At 46.4% G+C, this 15858-nt stretch overlaps 1 pseudogene; it reads left to right on the forward strand.

Annotated features, from left to right (window-relative positions):
* The first annotated feature begins 657 nt into the window (after window positions 1–657).
* LOC147705948 (eukaryotic translation initiation factor 2 subunit 2 pseudogene) lies at window positions 658–1946 on the forward strand (annotated as a pseudogene).
* The last annotated feature ends 13912 nt before the right edge of the window (window positions 1947–15858 follow it).

Genomic DNA, 15858 nt, shown 5'->3' on the forward strand with positions numbered 1-15858 from the left:
ATAGTATTTTGAGGCGAGCAGGGAACAGGAGGGCATACTTCAATTCTCTTTCACGTAGTTTACGTTTCATCCCCATGAAGGTGGATCTGGCCCGGAGCACCGCCGGTGTAAAGTCCGGATATTCCTTTTTTTTTTTTACCACAGAGAAACCCGGTTTATTGAGTTCAGTCTGCGCATGTGTGAACCTCACGGAGCTGCACACTGGAATGCATTACAGATCAATGGATCCAAAGCCCAATAAATGCATTGCAATGGTTACCACAGTGAAAGCTTTAATATAGTGGTAAAGCCATTCAATTGTCCCACAACAGGTCGTCAAATCCAATAGCCGTTTCCCAAACTAGTTCGCCTTGGCACAGAGCTGGGCTCTCTTGCCTGTTACAGCCTGGAAGCCAGTCTTGATGCTAGCTACAGAGCAACGGGAATGACAGGTCTCACACTGCAAGAAATATAACCGAGTGTCCTTCTGTAAGATTGTATCCGGAGACCGGCAAGTGTGGCAGGTTACATACTCCTTGATATAGCGTCTCAAGACATTTTCAATCTGTTTTTGTTGGAATCGCCCTTTAATTACAAGCTGATTGTTACCATCTATTGAGCCACTAGTACCCAACTCAGCCAACAAAAATGCCAAGAGATGTTTCGGCTGCCTCCTCTTCCTTCTTTTGCTGATGTACCGGGGTGGCGTGCAAACTTAATTTGTAGTCAGCTCCACAAGGGAAAGTTGGAAGCTCTGTTCGTGATACGAGCCTCGGTTCGACAAAGCAGTTGTAATACTGAGGTCCCTAACTACAGCTTGACTCGCCAGCAACATGTCCGGCGACGAGATGATTTTCGATCCCACAATGAGCAAAAAAAAAGAAGAAAAAGAAGAAGCCTTTTATGCTGGATGAAGAAGGAGGAGAACCGCAATCCGAAGAGATGCAGGTCACTGAAATGAAAGAGATCGAGCCAGAGCCTGCAGAGGACAAAGAGGTTGATGCAGACGAGGAGGAATTCCGAAGTAAAGATGCAGCGGATGATTTGGATGACTTGAACTTTTTCAATCAGAAGAAGAAAAAAAAAAGAAAACAAAGAAAATGTTTGACATTGAAGAGGTGGAGGAAGGTGTCAAGGAGTTAAAGATTGAGATTGAAGAGCCAGAGCCCCCTGTTGAAGGGGAGGATGACCTTGATTTTATGCTTGGCAAGAAAAAGAAAAAGAAGAATGTGAAATTCCCAGAAGAGGATGATCTGATGGAAAATGAAGAAGTCTTGGAAGATGAAGAAAGCATTTCCTTCAGTTCACAGACTGGACCTACTTGGGCTGGCACAGAAAGGGATTACACGTATGATGAGTTGTTAAATTGTGTCTTCAACATCATGCGTGAAAAAAACCCAGATATGGTAGCAGGAGAAAAGAGGAAATTTGTCATGAAACCTCCTCAGGTGGTCCGAGTAGGAATCAAGAAAACGTCCTTTGTGAACTTCACAGATATCTGCAAAGTCCGGATATTCCGCTATAGTTTTGTCCTCGTACCTCAGCGGCGCCTTTTCTCGGGCCACACGCAGTACTGTGTCACAGTCTTTATAATGGAGGAGGCGCGCTATCAATGGACGTGGTGGTGCTCCTGGTTGCGGCGGTTGCGAAGGCATTCTATGTGCACGCTCCACGCTATACAGGGGGGTCAGATCCTCTGGGCCCACTACCTGTTTGATCCAGTCTTCCACAAATTGAGTAGGATTCCTCCCCTCGCTGCGCTCCGGAATGCCCAAAATGCGGACGTTATTGCGGCGGGCCCGCCCTTCTGCATCGTCCATCTTGTCCCACATCAATTTAATTTGTTTTTCCATGCCTTCTATCTTCGTGGAGTGGTCCGTTTGCTGGGGTATCAGATCGTTCAACGCAAGTTTCTGCTCCGAGACCCTCTCAGCCAGTTTGTTGTGGTCTGCCCTGAGCCGAGTTAGGCCAGTAGCCATAGTATCCATGCGTGATTCTAGTGCTTCTCTTGTTGCCCTTATTTCGTTCAGGATGAGGTCTAACTTGGCATCTTGTGTGCCCTTCCCTGTCGGCGGTATGATGTCCACATTGGAGGAGGCAAACGGATCTTCCGAACAAGTGGACTGCATCTCCGTAGTCGCGCCCTGATCTTGGGCTGTGCCCCTGTGCCTCCCCATAGATCTGGTGTGCAGGGTGTCGATGGGTCGATCTCTCAGCACGCACTCAGGCTCCACGTTCCGCGGTTCTCTGCTTTTCTGTGCGTGGTGCCCCTTCGGGGGTCTGTCCGACAGTAGAGAGGTTGCTAGCAGCACAGTCACAGGTGGGGTAGAGGATCTCGCAGGCGCCGCAGGCGCTGTGGCCCTGTCGCTCTGGTGTAGTGGCGCAGTGCTGGTGTCCCCTGCACACAGCCGCAATAGAGTCTTTAGTGGCAGTGGTAGTGGTTGCTCACCGCATTCCGTGAGGGGTCTGCCAGGTTGAGATAGGGAGCACCATGTGTCGCGCCTCTGTGCTGTTCCACTGGGAGAAGGCTATACTGCACACAATTTGTGTCCCCGTCCATGTCCTGCGCTGCCTCGTAGGGACCCCTCTGCCAGTGCAGTTGCCGAAGCACCACAGGAGGTGCGGTCTGCTCCTGTGGCCGCGGCTCCGCGCGTGTATGCCCGGGTCCCTTGGTTGTTACCTCGTGGTCCCGCTGGTGCTCCGATTTCGAGAGCCCCGAGCAGCCGCAAAATGGCGCCAATTATCTTTGCCGAGGTGCTAATCCGCCTTGATCAGCCTGCAATGCATCCCCAGCGTCCTACAGGATTCCTGCCAGTTGCCTCTATCTGGGTCCCGTTTTTCGCGGCTCAGAGGGAACAAGCGCGGGGTGTGTTTCCGGCCGCGATACGGTTCCAGGGTTCGGCCCGGTCTGCGTCTTCTGCCGGTCGGGTCGGGTCGGGGAGGGCGGGCGTCCCAGAGAGTCCCAGGTGAGGCTTGTTAAAGCAGGGGAAGCCGAGGGCAGTCTCCGGGCACCGCGACAGGTCTTGATGCCAGCGCTCACCTCAGGCACCTCTCCAGCGCTCTGACGCTCGCAGGTAGTCGTTCCGGCCTCCGCTCAAATCGAGGCCGCGGCTTCACTCAGGGGATCAGGCCTCGGCAGTCTCCGCGGCCCGGCACGGCTCCGGATGGTATCGAAGGGTGGCTTCTCAGCGTCGCTGGGTCCCTCACATCTGTTGCTTCTTCAGGAGGCTGAATTGGGTGGGTGGTGTGTTGGGGAAGCAGGATAATTAGCTGGTGTCGTGGGCTATCGGCGGAGCTCGAGAGCTACACGTCCGCCATGTTCGGCTCGTAGCCACGCACCCTTATTTTTTGCTACTTGTTTTAAATTGTTATGGTTTTCATTAACTAAACAATAAACATTACTTACTTACTTATACTGCACCAAAGTGAGGTTCAGTGTGTATAAAGTCCAAGGGTCTCCAGAGGTAGGCAGAGGTTAAAGTTAGATAGAACCTTACTCTCTAAAGTGGTAGCTTGGTCGAGCAGTAAGGCAGTATCAGAGGACAGTGGTAAGCATCTGATGTACACACTCAGTCAGCAAATGAACTCACAAACTCAAGGACTGAACTCTAGGCCAATTGTTTTTGTATAAAAAGATATACTGTTTTATTTCTAGAACCAAGCAAGCCTGGTACAGGTTAGCATACAAATACTTTTCAGATATAAGATGATGTTGTTGAATACTTTGTAACAATTTGAGTTTTCAGGGGTTGCAATGCAATGCACAAACTTAGTAGACTCAGTACATAGGAATCAATAGGCTTTTTAAGTAAAATGCAGTTAATTAATTTTCGGATTATTTTTTCTAACAGTTAGGAGAATGCGTTTTAGTTAGATGTACGATTTTTAAAGAATATTGTTGTATTTCAAAAGTTGACAGAAACTTTTTCACAAAGAACCACCAATGTTATCCTATGAACATTCTTAGTTTTCAAAAGTCGACACTTAGAAGCTTTTTGGGAGAAAAAGGTGTCAAAGTTATCCTATGAGAAAAATCAGGTTATCGGTTTCGAGGTAAGTATTCGGTCTTTGGAGTCAGGGTTTTGGGGTTAGACTCTGGGGTTTCCCATGGTCAGTGATGCACTGTTGTTGCACCCTCAGTGGCACTGGGGCGGCTGGGTACAGAGTGTTGAGGCCCAATGTTATCCTATGGAGGATAGGGGGGCTCCGGTTGGTGACTGCTGGCAAGAAGGCCAAAGGTTTTGTGGGAGACAAGCTCCTTGGGTTTAGCTCGGGGCAAGTTGGAGACCAAGTTAGCACAAAAGGGGCACCCTCAGCGGCACTAGGGCAGGCTCAGGGACGAGGATCTTCCAGGAGTGACCACCACTTCGAAGGGTAAGTAAGAATGTAGAGGGTTGGTTAGGCACCGCTGGGTTGGGCACACAAGGCCGTTGGGTCAGGGGTGCCTTGGAACGTCGGATTTTCTTACCATGCGTTAAGCAAAGAGGTCTACAGACATGAAGCTGGAGATTGAAGGAAGACGATTGAAGACTGAAGGGTGAAGTTTCAAATCGCTGGAATCGTGAAAATGCCTGTAAAACCAGTCTGCTACTATCTGCAACCTGCCTGGAAGATGACAGAAATATTCCTTTGAATGCAAAAATCCTAAAGACTCTTGGCAAGAACTGCCAGAGGCTTGAACTTGGTACCTCCAAGACGGTTCATGTATCTGAACGCTGACAGATTAACCATATGCAAGAATACTGTGCATCTGGCTCTGTCATTTATAAAGGACTGGATTGCAAAGGAACCTGCAAGCATCTCTGAACAATTGATATGCAGTGACAACTCCTGAAGCAACCACGTATCTCGAGTCAAGAGTTCACCACATCTTGCGCGCCATCCTGTCCGACTTGCATTTGATCCTAACACAAGATCTAGGGTGGCAAGGAAATCTTTCACCTGTTACAGGTGACAGAATTTGGCCTGGTATATATGATGTCCACTAATTAAAGTGGGCACCTTGCAGCAGTCCAAACAACCCTTATGATGTATGAGGTCAAAGGTAACCTTTAGAAAGCTATCCTAGTGGTAGCTGTGGAGAGCAGCCTTCGGGTTTAATCTCGAAGGAATGTAAAGCAGCTTGTTTTACCAGAATATCACATTTAGTATTAACTAAATGAAAGGAGAACCACACATTATTTATGTGTGAGAAAGTGCCATTTTTCTTGCATGGGTATGCCCCACTTTTTGCTGAATTGCTGATGTGCTTTGACTGAGCTTAACCTGGGCTCCTGCTAACCAGATGCCCAGGGCCTGTGCTCCTTCCCTAAAACTGTATTGAAACTAAAATCCAATTGGCATCTCTGGCCACCTGTCAGCCCCTAGTAAATGGCACCCTAGGTACCCAGGGCCTGGTGACCAGAGAAGGCCCCTAAGGGCTGCAGCACTTATTGTGCCACCCTTAGAGGCCCTGTGCCCTGACACACACACACTGCCTTTGCAGGCTGAGTGTCTAAGTACAGAACTATACAGAGAGACAATATGGCACACACCCCTGTGTGCCATGCCTACAAGCTCACTGCCCTGGCATCCATCAGTAACCCTTTAGCTGGGTGTCCTATGCCAGTGGTATGGGCACAGGTGCATGAGCCCTGTGCCCCTACAGTACCCAGGGCCATTCCTGGGCACTGTAAGTGCAGTGCTGCCATTAAGTGTAGATGGTGCTGGGAGGTCATCATTACAAACTCCATAGCACCATGATGGCTTCACTGAAGACTGAGAAGTTTGATATCTAACTTCTCAGCACATTAAACCCGCACTGATGCCAGTGTGGGATTTAATGTAAAATGCACAACAGAGGGCATCTTAGAGATGCCCCCTGAAACCTAACCAACCCCCAGTGTCCTGACTGTGTGGCTGCCGAGGCTGCCACCACCAGACATGTTTCTGGACCCCTGGGTCAAGAGCCTGCCGCTCTCGGGAGCCTGAAACAATGCACATCCTGGGACGAGGTGCCAGGATGAAGCTTCAAAGGCATACCGCATTTGTGAGCTTCTCCAGGCCACTTGCTGTACTCAGCAACTGGCCCCCACTGGTTCTAACTCCCACTCTGGCAGGAAGAACAGCAGGTAACCCTAAGTGAGGAAAGGTGGTGTGCCAGCCTATACCAAGGCGAGGTGGAGCATGACTCTGGGCTCCGGCCATCTTGAAGATGGGGAGCCCTGCTCAATCACAGCTAGGCTCCTGCCCCCCTCCCACAGGAGAGGAGCAGGCTAGTGGGTGTACCCACCCCAGGGCAGGGACCCATTGGTCCCTGCCCTTGCCCTACCTGTAACACGCTTACATTTAGTATTTAGAGGCACCCTGAACCTTCCTTCCTCAGATCCCGATTGCAACAACAAGAAGACCAAGAAACAAGAAGACCTGCCACGCAGCTGCTCACAAAAAGACGACTCCCACTGACTTGGCCCCAGAACCCTACAGGCCTGTTGATCCTTGAACCTGCTCCTTTGGAACTCCGGCGTCTCTTGCGGACAGCAACCTCGACAACCCCAGAGGACCTGCCTGCCGTGAACCTTCCAAAAGACTGGGACTCCCACGAGCAGTGGTTCTGCTTCAACAGTAAGCGCCAGCCAGGAAAAGCAAATCCAGCCCACTCTGCACCCGCCAAGCCTGGCCTGTGCCTGAGTGACCCAATACCACGAGGACATCCCCCGGTGACTGGGACCCAAAATCCAGTGCCCGAAGACCCTCCTCGATGAACCAGACGACGCCTTCAGCCTCAGAACCAGGAACCCCCCCAACCGCGACCAGCTGAGGGTAAGATTTCCCGACCCCAAATGACACCCCTGCACCCGGCTGCCTGCGTGCCCCTGTGCCCTCCTTTGGGGTACCTACCTCTTCTCCAAGATCCCAACTTACCTCTCGAAGTGGTGGTCGCACCTGAAGAATCTCCGTCCCCGAGCCTGCAGCCTTTGTTAACTTTTTAACTTTCCCATTGGATAACATTGAACACCTGACGGCTCAAAAGCACCCTGCACCCAACTCCCCGAGTACCGCTGGAAGTGCAACTTCTACCCTACTCTACTTCCCCACTTGCCCTGAGTAAGTGACCAGGAGCTCAGCTCCCACAGCCGCGTAGCCTGCTTGCTGGCACCCAACAAACAAAGGCCCCCTACACTCCTTTGGATTGCATTGGGCCTACTCTCTCTGCACTCAGCTGCCCCTGTGCCGCTGAGGGTGTAACTACTGTACCTTTCTGACCCTGGGAGACCCCTGAGTCTATGCCCAAAACCTTAACTCTACCAGTCGAGTACTTACCTAAAAGCAGATTACTCATTTCCCTTCCATAGGATAACATTGACTGGTTTTCACTGAAGTTTCTTCTAAGTGTGGAGTTTTCAAACTTTAAAATGTTCATCTAAAATCAGTCGAATTCCGAATTACTCACCTGTGATCAAGGAGGAAGCCAGTACTGTACCTTTTAGCCCAATACTGACCCGCAAAAGTATTCCTAACTGTACTTACCAGTTACCTGCATTTTCTTCCATAGGAAACCATTGACTAATTTTCTGTGAAATTTCTTGTGTCGATTTTTGCAAACTACAAATATTCTTTAAAAATCATACCAAGTACCAAAACGTAATTGCTTACCTGTCTTAGATAGGGGTCCCAGTACTGAACCTAGGAGCCCAGTACTGCATTAGAAAAGTAACGAGAACCTACTTTACCTGTGACTTGAATTTCCTTCCATAGGATATCATTGCTTGTTTTTCACTGAAAAGTTTCTAAGCGTCCACTTTGAAAATACATTAATATTCTTTAAAAATTACAACTGTAACCAAAACGCTTTTACTTAACTGTTTACAGCTCAGGTCCCGGGACTGAATCCAGGATCCAGTCCTGAGGTTAGAAAAGTAATCCTTAAAGTAATCAACTGCATTTATGTAGAAAAACCCATTGAGCTCAATGTTAAATTGTGTTTAGAATTGTGTTGCCTATTGCAACCACTGTAGCTATTGTACTTACAAAGTCTATTGCCTTTCTGCAAAGTAATTACCTAAAGTCACTCACATTGAGAAAAGTATATTTTGATACCTGTTGGTTCTAAAATAAAACAACTATATATTTTGATATAAAAACAATTGGTCTAGAGTTCAGTTCTTGAGTGTGTGAAACGTTTTGCTGACTGAGTGGGTACAATAAATGCTTTACACTGACCTCTGATACTGCCTTACTGCTCGACCAAGCTACCACTTTAGAGAGTAAGGCCATATCTAACTTTAACCTCTGTCATACCTCTGGGGACTGGGGACTCTATACACACTGTACCTTACTTTGGTCCAGTATATATAGAACCACTTTCTTACACTGGTGGGCTCCTAACTACGATCTTCTTGAAGCAGCACAGCTATAATGGCCAATGCGCTGGTTGGGTACTGTCCCAAATGTTGGGAGAACAATAGTTAGCCATATTCTGCTTGAGGAAGACATTCTCGCATGACTGATGTGCAGGGCACACCTGCGGGCCTCTACACTGAGGCCAATAGCTGTTGCGCATTGCTGCTGGCACAGAGATATACGTGTTGTTGCAGGTAGCCCCCCTTATGCCTCCAGTTACCCATCTGGACTTTACCTATCATTAGGACACTCCTGGTGGGGGACAGGGACATTGCCGAGTAAGGATCTTTTAATTGAGGGAGTACTGAGAACTTTTCAAGACTTAAGGGACTCCAGCGGAGTAGCAGTGGGCCCCTTTCTGGAGTATAAGGCAATTTGGCTGTTTTGTGACAGTGTTTCCTTTTTGGGGGACATGTTTTTATGAATTTTGAAATGTGATTGTAAAATCAAATAAATGTTTTGCTAAATAAATAGCCTGGCCACGCAGTACTTTTGGGCTGTGTGGGTTACAATTAGGATTCAAAAGTTTCCTGGCAAGCCATTTTTGTTCTGTCTCTCCCAACTCCATGCAGCCCATCCTAAAGGAACCTACGGCAGACCCTACGGTTATGAGTAACTTCCGCCCTATCTCCTTCCTCCCCTACCTCAGCAAAGTCCTTGAGTCTCATGTCACTAACATCCTGAGCACCTTTATTGAAGACTCTCACTTCCTCGATTCCCAACAGGCCGGATTTCGACCCAATCATTCCACGGAATCTGTTATACTTTCAGTTATGGAGGAGTTGCGGAGGGGGGCTGACTCTAATACCAGTCAGGTCTTGGTGCTCCTGGATTTGTCGGCCCCCTTTGACACGGTCGACCATGATATCCTGGTCGACCGTGTCAGGGAGGCTGGCATCCGGGGCACCGCCCTTGACTGGGTTCGCTCCTTTTTGAGCAACTGCCGTCAGGCGGTTCGACTCTCTCAGTTCTCTGCTGACGAGGTCGGACTAACCTGCGGCGTCCCGCAGGGCTCCTCCTTATCCCCTCTTCTTTTTAATTTATACCTGACTCCCCTTATTCGGTCCTTACGAGGCAGCTGTGTCACCGCGTTCAATTACGCGGATGATATTCAGCTGGTCTTCGATATTAGCTCCTCGGACCAGTCCATCGATAACTTTCAATCCACTCTTTGTCACATAAGTGACTGGATGGGGGTGAATCACCTGAAACTCAACCCCGACAAGACAGAGTTGGTGCTTGTCGGGGGGCTGCCAACCCTTGGAAATCCATCTTTTGGCCCACGAGGTTGGGCCTTCCCCCCAATCCTGTCAACTCAGTAAAAAGTCTCGGGATCATCATCAGTAAGGATCTCACTATGAAGCCCCAGATCAACGCGGTAGTCTCCTCTAGTTTTTTCCAGTTAAGGAAAATCCGAAAGATTGCCCGCTTCCTGACCACCGAGGCTCTTACCCTGGTTCTGTTGGCTTTAGTCATCTCTAGGATAGACTATGCCAACTCGCTTTACGTTGGTATACCGGCATGCCAAATGAAGAGGTTACAACTTGTACAAAATCAGGCTGCACGGCTTATCTACCATCAACCGAGACACCAACATGTCCGCCCTTTGTTAAAATCCCTCCAGCGGCTCCCTGTTTCTGAACGCTGTAAGTTCAAATTGGGTTGCATTATTTCTAAGTCCCTTGCAGGTACAGGCCCCTCTTTTATTTCTTCTCTATTGCACCCATATGTTCCCTCCCGCAATCTCCGTTCCTCCCATCTGGCCTTACTTCGGGCCCCGACCTTTAAACGCAAAAAACTGGGAGGACTAAGGTTCTCATTCCTTGCCCCGTTATTCTGGAATGTTCTCACGTTAGGTCTAAGACAAGCCTCTTCCTACACCCATTTTAGGTCCCTTCTTAAAACCCACTTGTTTTGTAATGCCTACAATTAACGCTTCCGGCCCCACTGACTGTCTGCTTCCTTTTGCTTTAGCGCCAAGAAACCGCTGGGTGTTAGTTGCGCTTTACAAATTTCTTTTACATTACATTACATTACGTGTCTGTCTGTCTACCTGTTTGCCTGCCTATCTATCTACAGGTCTGTTTAGTTGCTGGTTTGTCAGTATAAATACCTATCTGTCAGTTAATCTACCTGTCTGTCTGTCTATCCATCAATCTATCTATCTATCTATCTATCTATCTATCTATCTATCTATCTATCTATCTATCTATCTATCTATCTATCTATCTATCTATCTATCTATCTATCTATCTATCTATCTATCTATCTATCTATCTATCTATCTATCTATCTATCTATCTATCTATCTATCTATCTATCTATCTGTCTGTCTGTCTATCTATCTATCTATCTATCTATCTATCTATCTATCTATCTATCTATCTATCTATCTATCTATCTATCTATCTATCTAACTAACCTTCTCTATGTATGTAACCCTCTTTAGTTAACCATCTCTATGCAACCTTTTTGCAGTGGGTGGTGCCTTGCGGATGCTTGGAGGGCATGTTGGGGAGCATTTCGGTTCACTTGGGACCAGTGGTTGCAGGTGCCCTGTGGTGGTGTGTGCTGTGGATGGGGGATTGTGTGCCTGCTCTGCGGATTTGGCGGCTGTGGCTTTGGTCATGTGGGGGTTGATGTTCGGGGAGCAAGTGGGGAGTTCGGTTTGGATGGTGTGAGGCTTCCTGGAAGGTGAGGTTGCATGCTGTGGATCTGGGGCGGGGCATTGGTGGTGGGATGCGGTGCTTCTTGGGCGACTTGGTGCCACATTTCTCCCCTGTTCTGATTCTGTTATGTGAGTCTGTCCACAAAGCCTGATCCACAAAGCCCTTTCCTTTCAGGGACCTTCTTTCATCTCCTCTCTTTTACACCGATACGTTCCTCTACGTGCTCTTCGCTCTTCCAATTTCAATCTTCTTACCCCCTGCTCCTTCAGGCGTAAGAAACATGGAGGCCTGAGATTTTCCATCCAGGCCCCTCTTCTCTGGAATTCCCTTCCCCCTGCACTCCGCCAGCTCTCTTCCTACACTCTCTTTACAAAGTCACTTAAAACTTGGCTTTTCTCATTGGCACACAACTAGTTCACCCTGCCCTGTACCGTTCAGCTCCTCCACTCCAGCGCCAAGAAACCGTAGGTGAACGTGCGCTTTACAAGTTCCATTTATCATATCATATCATATCATATCATATCATATCATCAGTCTGTGTATGTGTTGGGCCGTGTTGGGGCTGATCTGGTGACCATGTGGGTGTTTAGGTGTCTTCGGGCTGGTGTGGTCAAGGCTGATTTGATCGGAAGGGGTAGTTTTGGACCATTTGCTGGATCTTCCACTGCGTGCTGGTGCTTTCTGTGTTTCTTTTTTAGATTCAATTTTGGTGTTCCCCTTCTTAGTTTCCTTCCTTGATTGCATTGCAAATATCGCTATGGCCCAGACACACTTCTAGACACGGTTTCAAACCTGATAACACTACACTCCAACCTATTTGTTTTGGGTGACCTCAACATTTGGTTTGGCAAACCAAATATGCCCCATTCGAAAACAATCATTGCTGGGCTGGAAGAAGTGAGACTGCATTAGATCGTCCACAAACATACAAACATAGCTGAACACATCCTAGATGTCATTTTTGCTAATACAGAACTAGTTACTTTTCAAATGATGACTAGGTCACATGGTCAGACCACCATTCGCTTGCCTTCCAACGTAAAACAATACTAAACGGTGCACCTAAAACCACCTTACGTGCAGCCATCTATCAGCTGTGGAACAAACTCAATTTAGAACACTTGAAAACACCACTCAAATCCAGTCTCGATCTAGAAACAATCATTTCTGTTAAAAACAATATGAGTGGCTACAGGATGCTTTTGGTATTCTGATACCACTAAAGCCCAGACAACAGGGCAAAAGAAAACAAGCACCTTGGTGAAATACAGAAATAAAAGAGATAAAAAACAAATTAGAAAACAGCAATGTGTCTGACTCAAAACAAACGCCAACCAAGACAAACTTTGCCTACAAAAAATTAACAGATTGTACAAGTCAGCCAACAAAAAGCTAGGAAAAAATACTATTCAGACAGATTTCAAAATGCTGAATGTGCAAATGAAGAATTTCCTAAACCAAAGTGCCCAGAAGCAGCTCATCCCATTAGTCAAGAGTTCACAGACAAACTGACAAATCATTACACTGACAAAGCAGACACATTGGACTCATACTTAAAAGAGAGACAAAGCATCAGCACCAACCCTTTTACAAATCTAGAATCCAAGAATACTCTAACCCAGCCTTTCCGTTCCTTCTAACACATTTCACACAATGAATTTATGGACCTGGTCAAAGCAAGCAGGTCTGCCGGAAGCCCTTCTGACCAGCGTCCACCACAAACCTTCAAAGCAATTCTACTAATAACCTCTGCTGCCACTCCAGTAAGGAGAATCATCAACAACTCCTTAACAACTGGAATATTTCCGGAAGAACGCAAAAAGTCAAACATACGCCCATTACGGAAGAAAACAATCTTGGACCCAGGGCTGGACTGGGAACCAAAACCGGCCCTGGAAAAGTGCTCGGCCGCGCGGGGGGGGGGGGCGGACGGGCCCGGGTTGGACGTGCCGTCGAGCTCTTTGCTGGGGTCGGTTTTCAGCCGAATTTGTTACAAGGCCGATTTTGCTGCAAAAACGGCCCTGTAACAAAAACGGCCCACAGTGGCCCCAACCCGCCCCCCCCCCCCCTGTACGGCGCACTGGGAGATTGCCCGGTGCCCGCTACGGCCAGTCCGGCCCTGCTTGGACCAGCTGAACCCTGACAACTACAGACCGATTTCAAATGAATCTTTCCTAGGCAAACTGATAGAAAGAGCAGTATTCGCCCAGATGTCACAATTCATTGAAGAGAATACCATAGTTTCAGACTTCCAAACGAGATTCCATCTGGAAAAAGGCACAGAATCTGCCCTCCTTGCCATCTGGGATGATCTGAAGAACACTTTTTGCTACAACAAGGTTGCTGTGCTACTTCTGTTGGACCTCTCAGCTGCCTTTGACACGGTTGACCGTGGCACTCTAATACAAAGACTCCACAAAGCCGGCATAGAGGGGTCTGCTCTAGACTGGATTGTGTCCTACCTTTGCAACAGAACTAATGTCATCCATATCCCACCTTTCTCATCCAAACTGTACTTCACATAAAGCAGGGGTCACTCCAAGCTCTATGGTCTCACCCATGCTTTTCAGTCTACATGAATTCATTACTGGCACTGATCAATACATTTCACCTCATGTGCTATAACTATGCAGATGACACGCAAATACTCCTTCAACTGCAATGCCCCAAAGGCATTGGACACTCACCAATTTTCAGTTGTCTCAGAGCCGTGGAGCCATCTCAAAATGAGTATTTCAAAAACGGACATACTCAATTGTGGCAATTGGAAAAATTATGACCCACTCACCATCTGGCCTGATGATCTGGGAATATCACCTAAAATATTGAAGGAAGAAAGAAACCTCGGAATGACCATGGACTCCAATCTGTCGATGAATATCCACGTGGGCAAACAAGGAAGATCACGCTTTGTTACTATAAAAACTCTGCGACTAATCTTCCTCCATTTGGGATTTCCACTCAAGGTCCCGGCTACCATTTTCCTTGTTTTGTCCAAACTAGATTACACCAATAGCCCCTTGGATCACCTTTAACAACAAGGAAAAAACTACAACAGATTCAGAACTTAGCTGCCAGACTACTCTTACATATAAAACCGCATCTCCCCTGCCCTAAAATCCCTGCATTGGTTACCAGTTGCCAGACGATTCACGTTCGAGTTGTTTTGTATAACACACAAAGCGATACATGGAACGGGATTGCTCTTCATCAGGAATAAAATCACCAAACACATTCAACAAAGGCACCTCTGCTATAGAGTGGCACCTTGCCTCAAAATCTCAAGATACAAGAAAAAAACAATGAGTAGCACATCATTCTCTGTTCAAGCAGCCAAATTATGGAACTCTTAACCCCCCAACATAAGATCCCCGGATAACTACCTTTTCTTCAGAAAACTACTCAAGAATTGACTCTTTCCCACATAACCACCATGCGCAATGAGATAGAAATATACAGCATATCTCTCTGCATATAAGCATTTATTTGTACTATAGATATGTGCCTATATACGTGTATTGCTTTGTATAAATGTGTAGAATACTTATGTTTAAAAAATATATTTATATATATATATATAGGTATTCATTAGTACTGCTTAACACTTGTACATTTTACTGGTAGTTACATTATTCTATGTTTTTAACATGTATATAAGTGACTGCATAAATAGGAAAATCTTTTTATCATAACTATTTATCTACAATTTCTTCACTATTGATCTTCAAAAAAATATACATATAAAAAAAATATTTAAAGTACAACATCACTTGAAAGCCATAGTTTATTAAATACAACTTTAATCTACATATACAACCTTCCTTTATGCATCTATATATCTTCCATGTACTTATGGATCTATATCTTGTTACTTTTGGATCTATATATTTATTACTTTCACTTATCTATTTCTTTTCTTCGAATTCAGCATATCCCATGCACTACCCTATTTTTCACTCTTACGGCTCTCAATACATCCTCTAGCTCAACTATGACTCATCTCAAACCTCTTACAACTACTCTTTCCAATGCACTAGCCTATTACACACCCCATACTTATTAATATATCCATTACTTTCACTCTCTCTCATTCATTCCAAACCCCTATTACACTACTATGATCCCCAAAATAACCTTTTCGAGACTCTTCCCTACTGCGCCCCTCCTTCCATCATCTCATACCTCTTTTTATTAGTCCGATTCCCTAAACAAGTTTTTCTAAACCCTCCCTCTGACTCTTCCCCTCCACCCCCCATTTACTCAACCCCCTCCGCCTCCCTTTTACTCATCCCAAACCTCCTCCTACTGCTAAGTGCTCAAAAATAAAGAAGAAAAAATCCTTCCCTTCTATCCCTTTCAAAATCAAATAACAGACTAACATTACCACCACAGAAATGTATTTCATATTTCACTATACTAATTCACCACTAATCCTTATGGGTTTCAGAGTAGCGTGCTACCCGCTGAAAAAGCACTTCAACACCTCATCAAGAGTAGCAAGCGCTCTACAAATGCAAACGTTTTTACCTCTTCTAATCTTTCTCTATCCTTCTCAATCAAAATACCTGACTAACACATCCGCCACTCAAATTACTTTCATATTTCACTACACTAATTCCAACTTGTAGATGATAGTGTAGGGTTGGCTAATGTTGACAAGAGATTGGAGGGGTGTTGGGTACACATTAGGAGGAGGGCATGAACAGTTTTCTCCCCTATTGGCTGACTTTAGTAACTATAGCTAGGAGTATTTGTGTGTGGAAATTCAAATTATATATATCAATGTACAAAATGTCCTATTTTTTCAAAGTTGTGGAATCAATTTCTA

Source organism: Lissotriton vulgaris, chromosome 7 (genome assembly GCF_964263255.1).
Source record: "Lissotriton vulgaris chromosome 7, aLisVul1.2, whole genome shotgun sequence".
In the NCBI taxonomy this organism is placed as follows: domain Eukaryota; kingdom Metazoa; phylum Chordata; class Amphibia; order Caudata; family Salamandridae; genus Lissotriton; species Lissotriton vulgaris.